Source organism: Castor canadensis, chromosome 10 (assembly GCF_047511655.1).
Source record: "Castor canadensis chromosome 10, mCasCan1.hap1v2, whole genome shotgun sequence".
Lineage (NCBI taxonomy): Eukaryota > Metazoa > Chordata > Mammalia > Rodentia > Castoridae > Castor > Castor canadensis.
In genome coordinates, this window is record NC_133395.1 from 86,112,629 (window position 1) to 86,126,174 (window position 13,546).

Consider the following 13,546-nt stretch of genomic DNA (forward strand, 5'->3'; position numbering starts at 1 on the left):
CGTGTCGCGGGCGCGCGCCCCAGGAGAGTGTGGGGAGGGGAGAGGATTCGGGGACGTAGCTGTGAGGATTCGGTGTGCGTGGGTCTGGCGGGTGGCCCGGACGGGGTCGGGGTCGTGGTCACGGTGGGTCGTTGTGGTGGTGGTGGTGGTGGTGGTGCTGGGCGTGGTGGTGGTGGTGGGGGGGGTGGTGGCGAAGTCCCCGAAGACAAAAGGAGCAGCGAGGGAGGGAGGAGCAAATGCCTACAGCACCCGGTATTCCCAGGCGGTCTCCCATCCAAGTACTAACCAGGCCCGACCCTGCTTAGCTTCCGAGATCAGACGAGATTGGGCGCGTTCAGGGTGGTATGGCCGTAGACACTAGCCGCCGCCTCCGGGAGCCCCAAGAGCCTGCCGAGGTACCCGGCGTGCGTCTCCACGCTGCTCTCCTGGCACGGCTGGGAGTCCGGGTGGGGGCTGGCAGCCCGGGGCCAGCGGCCAGAGGCCCCGCGCGCCTGCTCGGGCAGCCGGTCTCGCCCAGGTGGCCGCTGGGTGGCTTTCTTCCCGAGGTGTCCTGCTGCCAGGACGAGGGTCAAGTTTTCTCGGGGGAAAATTTCTCAGTGCTCTCGGGCGCTTGTTCTTCTGGGAATGTCCACTGCTGTGGCCAAGGCGGGGGACGCACAGCTCGGGCCAGGGCAAGCAGCCGCCCTCCTCCGTCGCCTCCTGGAGCCGTATCCTTGGGTGGGTGCGTGGCTCCCAGCGGAGGTCTCGGGGACCCTTCCGGTCCTCTTCGTCCGGAAAGCGCCACTGCCCCTCCAGCCCATCAGGAAAACGGCAGCCGCGCCCTTCGCCGACCCGCTCCGCCCTCCTCCACACTCAGGGCCTGGGGCTGCGGGGCTGAATCGTGAGGCTTTCCAGCCCAGGACTTCACCTCTGGCCCCTTTCACACCCGGGATCTTGGGAAGAAGAAACAAAACCAAACACAGCCAAAGCCATCTCCTCCGACCCGGGGCCCCTCCACATCCCTTCCGATCCCGGGTTCCTGCCGGCCTCCCGGGGCGTTTCTCCCAGGCAGGCCTTCGCGGCCACTACACGGGGCTGAGCACTCGAGTCCTCGGGCGTCACGGGGCCCGCGGCCACGCCAAGCACGCACGACTCCCGGGTCTCGTCTGCTCCTGGGTGCCCTGGGCCTCTTCCCTGTGCCGCTGCTGGGTCTTGTGCCCCTGCTTGGCCTCCTTCAGACCCGGCCCCGTGCTACGCGGCCACGTGCTACAGGATCGTGCCAGCAGAACTGGCCCTGGCTGAGCCCCGTACCCACCCTCCTGCCATCCCTGGCCCTGCTAGCAAATGGCAGAGATCCTCTGGCCTCCGAGCCCAGACAAAAATCCTGATGCAGTTGGCCGAGGGGCCGCAAACCAAGGCTTCGCTTGTTCCCGCTCAGGCCCCAGCCATACCCTCTTGTCCTTCGGCTGCTCGTGTGTGGGGTGGGGGAGAGGAGGGTGCGTCCCCGTGCGTGCGTGCGTGGTCTGGGTGTCTCTGCGTGGTGTGTGTGTGTGTGTGTGTGTGTGTGTGTGTTAGATGCCGTGCCTGGTGTAGGTGGGGAAGAGCAAGCCCTCACGCACAGAGCCCCATCACACACTGGGGCCGGGCCGAGGGGGTCAATCTGCTCGGCCTGATTGCGTTGGGCATACATTGCAGAAGGTGGGTTTTCCAAGGCGGAGCAGAGGGTCCCGGCACCTGAGGTTGTCCACGGGGAGAATGTCTGTTCCACGGGGGCAAGCGGTCCCTTCCGTCGTGCCCAAGCCCATGTGACCCCGAAGGCCAGGTGGCCCCGGTCCTTGAGCTGACTGAGGAGTGCTTTGAGACCCGGAGGGTGGCACAGGCGACTGGGCGCCAGCGGCGGCCCTCCCTCCCTTTGAGCGGGACGGGGAGCTGCCGCTGGCATCCGGAGCTCTGGCGGCCTGCGCCCTCTGTCCCTGTGACCGCAGGCTCTGCCGTGGGAGGCGGGATCCCACGTAGAGGTCGCGCGCTGGCTGCCCTGTCTTGGGTTGAGCGACGGAGCGCGACGTGGAGCAGCACCCGACTGAGGCTCCCTGCTTCTCTGTCCCCTGGCGTCTTGCCCTGGACCCAGTGCACCACCTTGTGGCGAGCCCAGGTGTGGCGCGTCCCGCTGTGGGGCCCGCTGGGGTGCAGGACCCACTTTCTCATGGCTTCCGCACGTCCCTCCCCGCCCGCCTGGAGGGCAGTTGGGGAGCGGTCCCCAACGTGGCCTGGGACCAACCTCGCTGGTGACCCGTGTCGCGGGCGCGCGCCCCAGGAGAGTGTGGGGAGGGGAGAGGATTCGGGGACGTAGCTGTGAGGATTCGGTGTGCGTGGGTCTGGCGGGTGGCCCGGACGGGGTCGGGGTCGTGGTCACGGTGGGTCGTTGTGGTGGTGGTGGTGGTGGTGGTGCTGGGGGTGGTGGTGGTGGTGGGGGGGGTGGTGGCGAAGTCCCCGAAGACAAAAGGAGCAGCGAGGGAGGGAGGAGCAAAAGCCTACAGCACCCGGTATTCCCAGGCGGTCTCCCATCCAAGTACTAACCAGGCCCGACCCTGCTTAGCTTCCGAGATCAGACGAGATCGGGCGCGTTCAGGGTGGTATGGCCGTAGACGCTAGCCGCCGCCTCCGGGAGCCCCAAGAGCCTGCCGAGGGCCCCGGCGTGCGTCTCCACGCTGCTCTCCTGGCACGGCTGGGAGTCCGGGTGGGGGCTGGCAGCCCGGGGCCAGCGGCCAGAGGCCCCGCGCGCCTGCTCGGGCAGCCGGTCTCGCCCAGGTGGCCGCTGGGTGGCTTTCTTCCCGAGGTGTCCTGCTGCCAGGACGAGGGTCAAGTTTTCTCGGGGGAAAATTTCTCAGTGCTCTCGGGCGCTTGTTCTTCTGGGAATGTCCACTGCTGTGGCCAAGGCGGGGGACGCACAGCTCGGGCCAGGGCAAGCAGCCGCCCTCCTCCGTCGCCTCCTGGAGCCGTATCCTTGGGTGGGTGCGTGGCTCCCAGCGGAGGTCTCGGGGACCCTTCCGGTCCTCTTCGTCCGGAAAGCGCCACTGCCCCTCCAGCCCATCAGGAAAACGGCAGCCGCGCCCTTCGCCGACCCGCTCCGCCCTCCTCCACACTCAGGGCCTGGGGCTGCGGGGCTGAATCGTGAGGCTTTCCAGCCCAGGACTTCACCTCTGGCCCCTTTCACACCCGGGATCTTGGGAAGAAGAAACAAAACCAAACACAGCCAAAGCCATCTCCTCCGACCCGGGGCCCCTCCACATCCCTTCCGATCCCGGGTTCCTGCCGGCCTCCCGGGGCGTTTCTCCCAGGCAGGCCTTCGCGGCCACTACACGGGGCTGAGCACTCGAGTCCTCGGGCGTCACGGGGCCCGCGGCCACGCCAAGCACGCACGACTCCCGGGTCTCGTCTGCTCCTGGGTGCCCTGGGCCTCTTCCCTGTGCCGCTGCTGGGTCTTGTGCCCCTGCTTGGCCTCCTTCAGACCCGGCCCCGTGCTACGCGGCCACGTGCTACAGGATCGTGCCAGCAGAACTGGCCCTGGCTGAGCCCCGTACCCACCCTCCTGCCATCCCTGGCCCTGCTAGCAAATGGCAGAGATCCTCTGGCCTCCGAGCCCAGACAAAAATCCTGATGCAGTTGGCCGAGGGGCCGCAAACCAAGGCTTCGCTTGTTCCCGCTCAGGCCCCAGCCATACCCTCTTGTCCTTCGGCTGCTCGTGTGTGGGGTGGGGGAGAGGAGGGTGCGTCCCCGTGCGTGCGTGCGTGGTCTGGGTGTCTCTGCGTGGTGTGTGTGTGTGTGTGTGTGTGTGTGTGTGTTAGATGCCGTGCCTGGTGTAGGTGGGGAAGAGCAAGCCCTCACGCACAGAGCCCCATCACACACTGGGGCCGGGCCGAGGGGGTCAATCTGCTCGGCCTGATTGCGTTGGGCATACATTGCAGAAGGTGGGTTTTCCAAGGCGGAGCAGAGGGTCCCGGCACCTGAGGTTGTCCACGGGGAGAATGTCTGTTCCACGGGGGCAAGCGGTCCCTTCCGTCGTGCCCAAGCCCATGTGACCCCGAAGGCCAGGTGGCCCCGGTCCTTGAGCTGACTGAGGAGTGCTTTGAGACCCGGAGGGTGGCACAGGCGACTGGGCGCCAGCGGCGGCCCTCCCTCCCTTTGAGCGGGACGGGGAGCTGCCGCTGGCATCCGGAGCTCTGGCGGCCTGCGCCCTCTGTCCCTGTGACCGCAGGCTCTGCCGTGGGAGGCGGGATCCCACGTAGAGGTCGCGCGCTGGCTGCCCTGTCTTGGGTTGAGCGACGGAGCGCGACGTGGAGCAGCACCCGACTGAGGCTCCCTGCTTCTCTGTCCCCTGGCGTCTTGCCCTGGACCCAGTGCACCACCTTGTGGCGAGCCCAGGTGTGGCGCGTCCCGCTGTGGGGCCCGCTGGGGTGCAGGACCCACTTTCTCATGGCTTCCGCACGTCCCTCCCCGCCCGCCTGGAGGGCAGTTGGGGAGCGGTCCCCAACGTGGCCTGGGACCAACCTCGCTGGTGACCCGTGTCGCGGGCGCGCGCCCCAGGAGAGTGTGGGGAGGGGAGAGGATTCGGGGACGTAGCTGTGAGGATTCGGTGTGCGTGGGTCTGGCGGGTGGCCCGGACGGGGTCGGGGTCGTGGTCACGGTGGGTCGTTGTGGTGGTGGTGGTGGTGGTGGTGCTGGGGGTGGTGGTGGTGGTGGGGGGGGTGGTGGCGAAGTCCCCGAAGACAAAAGGAGCAGCGAGGGAGGGAGGAGCAAAAGCCTACAGCACCCGGTATTCCCAGGCGGTCTCCCATCCAAGTACTAACCAGGCCCGACCCTGCTTAGCTTCCGAGATCAGACGAGATCGGGCGCGTTCAGGGTGGTATGGCCGTAGACGCTAGCCGCCGCCTCCGGGAGCCCCAAGAGCCTGCCGAGGGCCCCGGCGTGCGTCTCCACGCTGCTCTCCTGGCACGGCTGGGAGTCCGGGTGGGGGCTGGCAGCCCGGGGCCAGCGGCCAGAGGCCCCGCGCGCCTGCTCGGGCAGCCGGTCTCGCCCAGGTGGCCGCTGGGTGGCTTTCTTCCCGAGGTGTCCTGCTGCCAGGACGAGGGTCAAGTTTTCTCGGGGGAAAATTTCTCAGTGCTCTCGGGCGCTTGTTCTTCTGGGAATGTCCACTGCTGTGGCCAAGGCGGGGGACGCACAGCTCGGGCCAGGGCAAGCAGCCGCCCTCCTCCGTCGCCTCCTGGAGCCGTATCCTTGGGTGGGTGCGTGGCTCCCAGCGGAGGTCTCGGGGACCCTTCCGGTCCTCTTCGTCCGGAAAGCGCCACTGCCCCTCCAGCCCATCAGGAAAACGGCAGCCGCGCCCTTCGCCGACCCGCTCCGCCCTCCTCCACACTCAGGGCCTGGGGCTGCGGGGCTGAATCGTGAGGCTTTCCAGCCCAGGACTTCACCTCTGGCCCCTTTCACACCCGGGATCTTGGGAAGAAGAAACAAAACCAAACACAGCCAAAGCCATCTCCTCCGACCCGGGGCCCCTCCACATCCCTTCCGATCCCGGGTTCCTGCCGGCCTCCCGGGGCGTTTCTCCCAGGCAGGCCTTCGCGGCCACTACACGGGGCTGAGCACTCGAGTCCTCGGGCGTCACGGGGCCCGCGGCCACGCCAAGCACGCACGACTCCCGGGTCTCGTCTGCTCCTGGGTGCCCTGGGCCTCTTCCCTGTGCCGCTGCTGGGTCTTGTGCCCCTGCTTGGCCTCCTTCAGACCCGGCCCCGTGCTACGCGGCCACGTGCTACAGGATCGTGCCAGCAGAACTGGCCCTGGCTGAGCCCCGTACCCACCCTCCTGCCATCCCTGGCCCTGCTAGCAAATGGCAGAGATCCTCTGGCCTCCGAGCCCAGACAAAAATCCTGATGCAGTTGGCCGAGGGGCCGCAAACCAAGGCTTCGCTTGTTCCCGCTCAGGCCCCAGCCATACCCTCTTGTCCTTTGGCTGCTCGTGTGTGGGGTGGGGGAGAGGAGGGTGCGTCCCCGTGCGTGCGTGCGTGGTCTGGGTGTCTCTGCGTGGTGTGTGTGTGTGTGTGTGTGTGTGTGTTAGATGCCGTGCCTGGTGTAGGTGGGGAAGAGCAAGCCCTCACGCACAGAGCCCCATCACACACTGGGGCCGGGCCGAGGGGGTCAATCTGCTCGGCCTGATTGCGTTGGGCATACATTGCAGAAGGTGGGTTTTCCAAGGCGGAGCAGAGGGTCCCGGCACCTGAGGTTGTCCACGGGGAGAATGTCTGTTCCACGGGGGCAAGCGGTCCCTTCCGTCGTGCCCAAGCCCATGTGACCCCGAAGGCCAGGTGGCCCCGGTCCTTGAGCTGACTGAGGAGTGCTTTGAGACCCGGAGGGTGGCACAGGCGACTGGGCACCAGCGGCGGCCCTCCCTCCCTTTGAGCGGGACGGGGAGCTGCCGCTGGCATCCGGAGCTCTGGCGGCCTGCGCCCTCTGTCCCTGTGACCGCAGGCTCTGCCGTGGGAGGCGGGATCCCACGTAGAGGTCGCGCGCTGGCTGCCCTGTCTTGGGTTGAGCGACGGAGCGCGACGTGGAGCAGCACCCGACTGAGGCTCCCTGCTTCTCTGTCCCCTGGCGTCTTGCCCTGGACCCAGTGCACCACCTTGTGGCGAGCCCAGGTGTGGCGCGTCCCGCTGTGGGGCCCGCTGGGGTGCAGGACCCACTTTCTCATGGCTTCCGCACGTCCCTCCCCGCCCGCCTGGAGGGCAGTTGGGGAGCGGTCCCCAACGTGGCCTGGGACCAACCTCGCTGGTGACCCGTGTCGCGGGCGCGCGCCCCAGGAGAGTGTGGGGAGGGGAGAGGATTCGGGGACGTAGCTGTGAGGATTCGGTGTGCGTGGGTCTGGCGGGTGGCCCGGACGGGGTCGGGGTCGTGGTCACGGTGGGTCGTTGTGGTGGTGGTGGTGGTGGTGGTGCTGGGGGTGGTGGTGGTGGTGGGGGGGGTGGTGGCGAAGTCCCCGAAGACAAAAGGAGCAGCGAGGGAGGGAGGAGCAAAAGCCTACAGCACCCGGTATTCCCAGGCGGTCTCCCATCCAAGTACTAACCAGGCCCGACCCTGCTTAGCTTCCGAGATCAGACGAGATCGGGCGCGTTCAGGGTGGTATGGCCGTAGACGCTAGCCGCCGCCTCCGGGAGCCCCAAGAGCCTGCCGAGGTACCCGGCGTGCGTCTCCACGCTGCTCTCCTGGCACGGCTGGGAGTCCGGGTGGGGGCTGGCAGCCCGGGGCCAGCGCCCAGAGGCCCCGCGCGCCTGCTCGGGCAGCCGGTCTCGCCCAGGTGGCCGCTGGGTGGCTTTCTTCCCGAGGTGTCCTGCTGCCAGGACGAGGGTCAAGTTTTCTCGGGGGAAAATTTCTCAGTGCTCTCGGGCGCTTGTTCTTCTGGGAATGTCCACTGCTGTGGCCAAGGCGGGGGACGCACAGCTCGGGCCAGGGCAAGCAGCCGCCCTCCTCCGTCGCCTCCTGGAGCCGTATCCTTGGGTGGGTGCGTGGCTCCCAGCGGAGGTCTCGGGGACCCTTCCGGTCCTCTTCGTCCGGAAAGCGCCACTGCCCCTCCAGCCCATCAGGAAAACGGCAGCCGCGCCCTTCGCCGACCCGCTCCGCCCTCCTCCACACTCAGGGCCTGGGGCTGCGGGGCTGAATCGTGAGGCTTTCCAGCCCAGGACTTCACCTCTGGCCCCTTTCACACCCGGGATCTTGGGAAGAAGAAACAAAACCAAACACAGCCAAAGCCATCTCCTCCGACCCGGGGCCCCTCCACATCCCTTCCGATCCCGGGTTCCTGCCGGCCTCCCGGGGCGTTTCTCCCAGGCAGGCCTTCGCGGCCACTACACGGGGCTGAGCACTCGAGTCCTCGGGCGTCACGGGGCCCGCGGCCACGCCAAGCACGCACGACTCCCGGGTCTCGTCTGCTCCTGGGTGCCCTGGGCCTCTTCCCTGTGCCGCTGCTGGGTCTTGTGCCCCTGCTTGGCCTCCTTCAGACCCGGCCCCGTGCTACGCGGCCACGTGCTACAGGATCGTGCCAGCAGAACTGGCCCTGGCTGAGCCCCGTACCCACCCTCCTGCCATCCCTGGCCCTGCTAGCAAATGGCAGAGATCCTCTGGCCTCCGAGCCCAGACAAAAATCCTGATGCAGTTGGCCGAGGGGCCGCAAACCAAGGCTTCGCTTGTTCCCGCTCAGGCCCCAGCCATACCCTCTTGTCCTTCGGCTGCTCGTGTGTGGGGTGGGGGAGAGGAGGGTGCGTCCCCGTGCGTGCGTGCGTGGTCTGGGTGTCTCTGCGTGGTGTGTGTGTGTGTGTGTGTGTGTGTTAGATGCCGTGCCTGGTGTAGGTGGGGAAGAGCAAGCCCTCACGCACAGAGCCCCATCACACACTGGGGCCGGGCCGAGGGGGTCAATCTGCTCGGCCTGATTGCGTTGGGCATACATTGCAGAAGGTGGGTTTTCCAAGGCGGAGCAGAGGGTCCCGGCACCTGAGGTTGTCCACGGGGAGAATGTCTGTTCCACGGGGGCAAGCGGTCCCTTCCGTCGTGCCCAAGCCCATGTGACCCCGAAGGCCAGGTGGCCCCGGTCCTTGAGCTGACTGAGGAGTGCTTTGAGACCCGGAGGGTGGCACAGGCGACTGGGCGCCAGCGGCGGCCCTCCCTCCCTTTGAGCGGGACGGGGAGCTGCCGCTGGCATCCGGAGCTCTGGCGGCCTGCGCCCTCTGTCCCTGTGACCGCAGGCTCTGCCGTGGGAGGCGGGATCCCACGTAGAGGTCGCGCGCTGGCTGCCCTGTCTTGGGTTGAGCGACGGAGCGCGACGTGGAGCAGCACCCGACTGAGGCTCCCTGCTTCTCTGTCCCCTGGCGTCTTGCCCTGGACCCAGTGCACCACCTTGTGGCGAGCCCAGGTGTGGCGCGTCCCGCTGTGGGGCCCGCTGGGGTGCAGGACCCACTTTCTCATGGCTTCCGCACGTCCCTCCCCGCCCGCCTGGAGGGCAGTTGGGGAGCGGTCCCCAACGTGGCCTGGGACCAACCTCGCTGGTGACCCGTGTCGCGGGCGCGCGCCCCAGGAGAGTGTGGGGAGGGGAGAGGATTCGGGGACGTAGCTGTGAGGATTCGGTGTGCGTGGGTCTGGCGGGTGGCCCGGACGGGGTCGGGGTCGTGGTCACGGTGGGTCGTTGTGGTGGTGGTGGTGGTGGTGGTGGTGCTGGGGGTGGTGGTGGTGGTGGGGGGGGTGGTGGCGAAGTCCCCGAAGACAAAAGGAGCAGCGAGGGAGGGAGGAGCAAAAGCCTACAGCACCCGGTATTCCCAGGCGGTCTCCCATCCAAGTACTAACCAGGCCCGACCCTGCTTAGCTTCCGAGATCAGACGAGATCGGGCGCGTTCAGGGTGGTATGGCCGTAGACGCTAGCCGCCGCCTCCGGGAGCCCCAAGAGCCTGCCGAGGGCCCCGGCGTGCGTCTCCACGCTGCTCTCCTGGCACGGCTGGGAGTCCGGGTGGGGGCTGGCAGCCCGGGGCCAGCGGCCAGAGGCCCCGCGCGCCTGCTCGGGCAGCCGGTCTCGCCCAGGTGGCCGCTGGGTGGCTTTCTTCCCGAGGTGTCCTGCTGCCAGGACGAGGGTCAAGTTTTCTCGGGGGAAAATTTCTCAGTGCTCTCGGGCGCTTGTTCTTCTGGGAATGTCCACTGCTGTGGCCAAGGCGGGGGACGCACAGCTCGGGCCAGGGCAAGCAGCCGCCCTCCTCCGTCGCCTCCTGGAGCCGTATCCTTGGGTGGGTGCGTGGCTCCCAGCGGAGGTCTCGGGGACCCTTCCGGTCCTCTTCGTCCGGAAAGCGCCACTGCCCCTCCAGCCCATCAGGAAAACGGCAGCCGCGCCCTTCGCCGACCCGCTCCGCCCTCCTCCACACTCAGGGCCTGGGGCTGCGGGGCTGAATCGTGAGGCTTTCCAGCCCAGGACTTCACCTCTGGCCCCTTTCACACCCGGGATCTTGGGAAGAAGAAACAAAACCAAACACAGCCAAAGCCATCTCCTCCGACCCGGGGCCCCTCCACATCCCTTCCGATCCCGGGTTCCTGCCGGCCTCCCGGGGCGTTTCTCCCAGGCAGGCCTTCGCGGCCACTACACGGGGCTGAGCACTCGAGTCCTCGGGCGTCACGGGGCCCGCGGCCACGCCAAGCACGCACGACTCCCGGGTCTCGTCTGCTCCTGGGTGCCCTGGGCCTCTTCCCTGTGCCGCTGCTGGGTCTTGTGCCCCTGCTTGGCCTCCTTCAGACCCGGCCCCGTGCTACGCGGCCACGTGCTACAGGATCGTGCCAGCAGAACTGGCCCTGGCTGAGCCCCGTACCCACCCTCCTGCCATCCCTGGCCCTGCTAGCAAATGGCAGAGATCCTCTGGCCTCCGAGCCCAGACAAAAATCCTGATGCAGTTGGCCGAGGGGCCGCAAACCAAGGCTTCGCTTGTTCCCGCTCAGGCCCCAGCCATACCCTCTTGTCCTTCGGCTGCTCGTGTGTGGGGTGGGGGAGAGGAGGGTGCGTCCCCGTGCGTGCGTGCGTGGTCTGGGTGTCTCTGCGTGGTGTGTGTGTGTGTGTGTGTGTGTGTTAGATGCCGTGCATGGTGTAGGTGGGGAAGAGCAAGCCCTCACGCACAGAGCCCCATCACACACTGGGGCCGGGCCGAGGGGGTCAATCTGCTCGGCCTGATTGCGTTGGGCATACATTGCAGAAGGTGGGTTTTCCAAGGCGGAGCAGAGGGTCCCGGCACCTGAGGTTGTCCACGGGGAGAATGTCTGTTCCACGGGGGCAAGCGGTCCCTTCCGTCGTGCCCAAGCCCATGTGACCCCGAAGGCCAGGTGGCCCCGGTCCTTGAGCTGACTGAGGAGTGCTTTGAGACCCGGAGGGTGGCACAGGCGCCTGGGCGCCAGCGGCGGCCCTCCCTCCCTTTGAGCGGGACGGGGAGCTGCCGCTGGCATCCGGAGCTCTGGCGGCCTGCGCCCTCTGTCCCTGTGACCGCAGGCTCTGCCGTGGGAGGCGGGATCCCACGTAGAGGTCGCGCGCTGGCTGCCCTGTCTTGGGTTGAGCGACGGAGCGCGACGTGGAGCAGCACCCGACTGAGGCTCCCTGCTTCTCTGTCCCCTGGCGTCTTGCCCTGGACCCAGTGCACCACCTTGTGGCGAGCCCAGGTGTGGCGCATCCCGCTGTGGGGCCCGCTGGGGTGCAGGACCCACTTTCTCATGGCTTCCGCACGTCCCTCCCCGCCCGCCTGGAGGGCAGTTGGGGAGCGGTCCCCAACGTGGCCTGGGACCAACCTCGCTGGTGACCCGTGTCGCGGGCGCGCTCCCCAGGAGAGTGTGGGGAGGGGAGAGGATTCGGGGACGTAGCTGTGAGGATTCGGTGTGCGTGGGTCTGGCGGGTGGCCCGGACGGGGTCGGGGTCGTGGTCACGGTGGGTCGTTGTGGTGGTGGTGGTGGTGGTGGTGCTGGGGGTGGTGGTGGTGGTGGGGGGGGTGGTGGCGAAGTCCCCGAAGACAAAAGGAGCAGCGAGGGAGGGAGGAGCAAAAGCCTACAGCACCCGGTATTCCCAGGCGGTCTCCCATCCAAGTACTAACCAGGCCCGACCCTGCTTAGCTTCCGAGATCAGACGAGATCGGGCGCGTTCAGGGTGGTATGGCCGTAGACGCTAGCCGCCGCCTCCGGGAGCCCCAAGAGCCTGCCGAGGGCCCCGGCGTGCGTCTCCACGCTGCTCTCCTGGCACGGCTGGGAGTCCGGGTGGGGGCTGGCAGCCCGGGGCCAGCGGCCAGAGGCCCCGCGCGCCTGCTCGGGCAGCCGGTCTCGCCCAGGTGGCCGCTGGGTGGCTTTCTTCCCGAGGTGTCCTGCTGCCAGGACGAGGGTCAAGTTTTCTCGGGGGAAAATTTCTCAGTGCTCTCGGGCGCTTGTTCTTCTGGGAATGTCCACTGCTGTGGCCAAGGCGGGGGACGCACAGCTCGGGCCAGGGCAAGCAGCCGCCCTCCTCCGTCGCCTCCTGGAGCCGTATCCTTGGGTGGGTGCGTGGCTCCCAGCGGAGGTCTCGGGGACCCTTCCGGTCCTCTTCGTCCGGAAAGCGCCACTGCCCCTCCAGCCCATCAGGAAAACGGCAGCCGCGCCCTTCGCCGACCCGCTCCGCCCTCCTCCACACTCAGGGCCTGGGGCTGCGGGGCTGAATCGTGAGGCTTTCCAGCCCAGGACTTCACCTCTGGCCCCTTTCACACCCGGGATCTTGGGAAGAAGAAACAAAACCAAACACAGCCAAAGCCATCTCCTCCGACCCGGGGCCCCTCCACATCCCTTCCGATCCCGGGTTCCTGCCGGCCTCCCGGGGCGTTTCTCCCAGGCAGGCCTTCGCGGCCACTACACGGGGCTGAGCACTCGAGTCCTCGGGCGTCACGGGGCCCGCGGCCACGCCAAGCACGCACGACTCCCGGGTCTCGTCTGCTCCTGGGTGCCCTGGGCCTCTTCCCTGTGCCGCTGCTGGGTCTTGTGCCCCTGCTTGGCCTCCTTCAGACCCGGCCCCGTGCTACGCGGCCACGTGCTACAGGATCGTGCCAGCAGAACTGGCCCTGGCTGAGCCCCGTACCCACCCTCCTGCCATCCCTGGCCCTGCTAGCAAATGGCAGAGATCCTCTGGCCTCCGAGCCCAGACAAAAATCCTGATGCAGTTGGCCGAGGGGCCGCAAACCAAGGCTTCGCTTGTTCCCGCTCAGGCCCCAGCCATACCCTCTTGTCCTTCGGCTGCTCGTGTGTGGGGTGGGGGAGAGGAGGGTGCGTCCCCGTGCGTGCGTGCGTGGTCTGGGTGTCTCTGCGTGGTGTGTGTGTGTGTGTGTGTGTGTGTTAGATGCCGTGCATGGTGTAGGTGGGGAAGAGCAAGCCCTCACGCACAGAGCCCCATCACACACTGGGGCCGGGCCGAGGGGGTCAATCTGCTCGGCCTGATTGCGTTGGGCATACATTGCAGAAGGTGGGTTTTCCAAGGCGGAGCAGAGGGTCCCGGCACCTGAGGTTGTCCACGGGGAGAATGTCTGTTCCACGGGGGCAAGCGGTCCCTTCCGTCGTGCCCAAGCCCATGTGACCCCGAAGGCCAGGTGGCCCCGGTCCTTGAGCTGACTGAGGAGTGCTTTGAGACCCGGAGGGTGGCACAGGCGCCTGGGCGCCAGCGGCGGCCCTCCCTCCCTTTGAGCGGGACGGGGAGCTGCCGCTGGCATCCGGAGCTCTGGCGGCCTGCGCCCTCTGTCCCTGTGACCGCAGGCTCTGCCGTGGGAGGCGGGATCCCACGTAGAGGTCGCGCGCTGGCTGCCCTGTCTTGGGTTGAGCGACGGAGCGCGACGTGGAGCAGCACCCGACTGAGGCTCCCTGCTTCTCTGTCCCCTGGCGTCTTGCCCTGGACCCAGTGCACCACCTTGTGGCGAGCCCAGGTGTGGCGCATCCCGCTGTGGGGCCCGCTGGGGTGCAGGACCCACTTTCTCATGGCTTCCGCACGTCCCTCCCCGCCCGCCTGG

The 13,546-nt window shown here is 67.7% G+C and overlaps 6 non-coding genes across 6 annotated transcripts; all 6 read right to left on the reverse strand.

Moving 5' to 3' along the window:
• Nucleotides 1-237: 237 nt before the first annotated feature.
• On the reverse strand, nucleotides 238-356 carry LOC141412834 (5S ribosomal RNA). The gene has a single exon (XR_012437676.1). It is a non-coding gene; the product is annotated as a 5S ribosomal RNA (ribosomal RNA).
• A 2,151-nt stretch (nucleotides 357-2,507) lies between these two features.
• On the reverse strand, nucleotides 2,508-2,626 carry LOC141412147 (5S ribosomal RNA). Its single transcript, XR_012436986.1, has one exon. It is a non-coding gene; the product is annotated as a 5S ribosomal RNA (ribosomal RNA).
• A 2,151-nt stretch (nucleotides 2,627-4,777) lies between these two features.
• On the reverse strand, nucleotides 4,778-4,896 carry LOC141412158 (5S ribosomal RNA). The gene has a single exon (XR_012436997.1). It is a non-coding gene; the product is annotated as a 5S ribosomal RNA (ribosomal RNA).
• A 2,147-nt stretch (nucleotides 4,897-7,043) lies between these two features.
• On the reverse strand, nucleotides 7,044-7,162 carry LOC141412170 (5S ribosomal RNA). Its single transcript, XR_012437008.1, has one exon. It is a non-coding gene; the product is annotated as a 5S ribosomal RNA (ribosomal RNA).
• Nucleotides 7,163-9,310: 2,148 nt separating this feature from the next.
• Nucleotides 9,311-9,429, reverse strand: LOC141412181 (5S ribosomal RNA). Its single transcript, XR_012437020.1, has one exon. It is a non-coding gene; the product is annotated as a 5S ribosomal RNA (ribosomal RNA).
• A 2,145-nt stretch (nucleotides 9,430-11,574) lies between these two features.
• LOC141412192 (5S ribosomal RNA) lies at nucleotides 11,575-11,693 on the reverse strand. The gene has a single exon (XR_012437031.1). It is a non-coding gene; the product is annotated as a 5S ribosomal RNA (ribosomal RNA).
• Nucleotides 11,694-13,546: the final 1,853 nt, after the last annotated feature.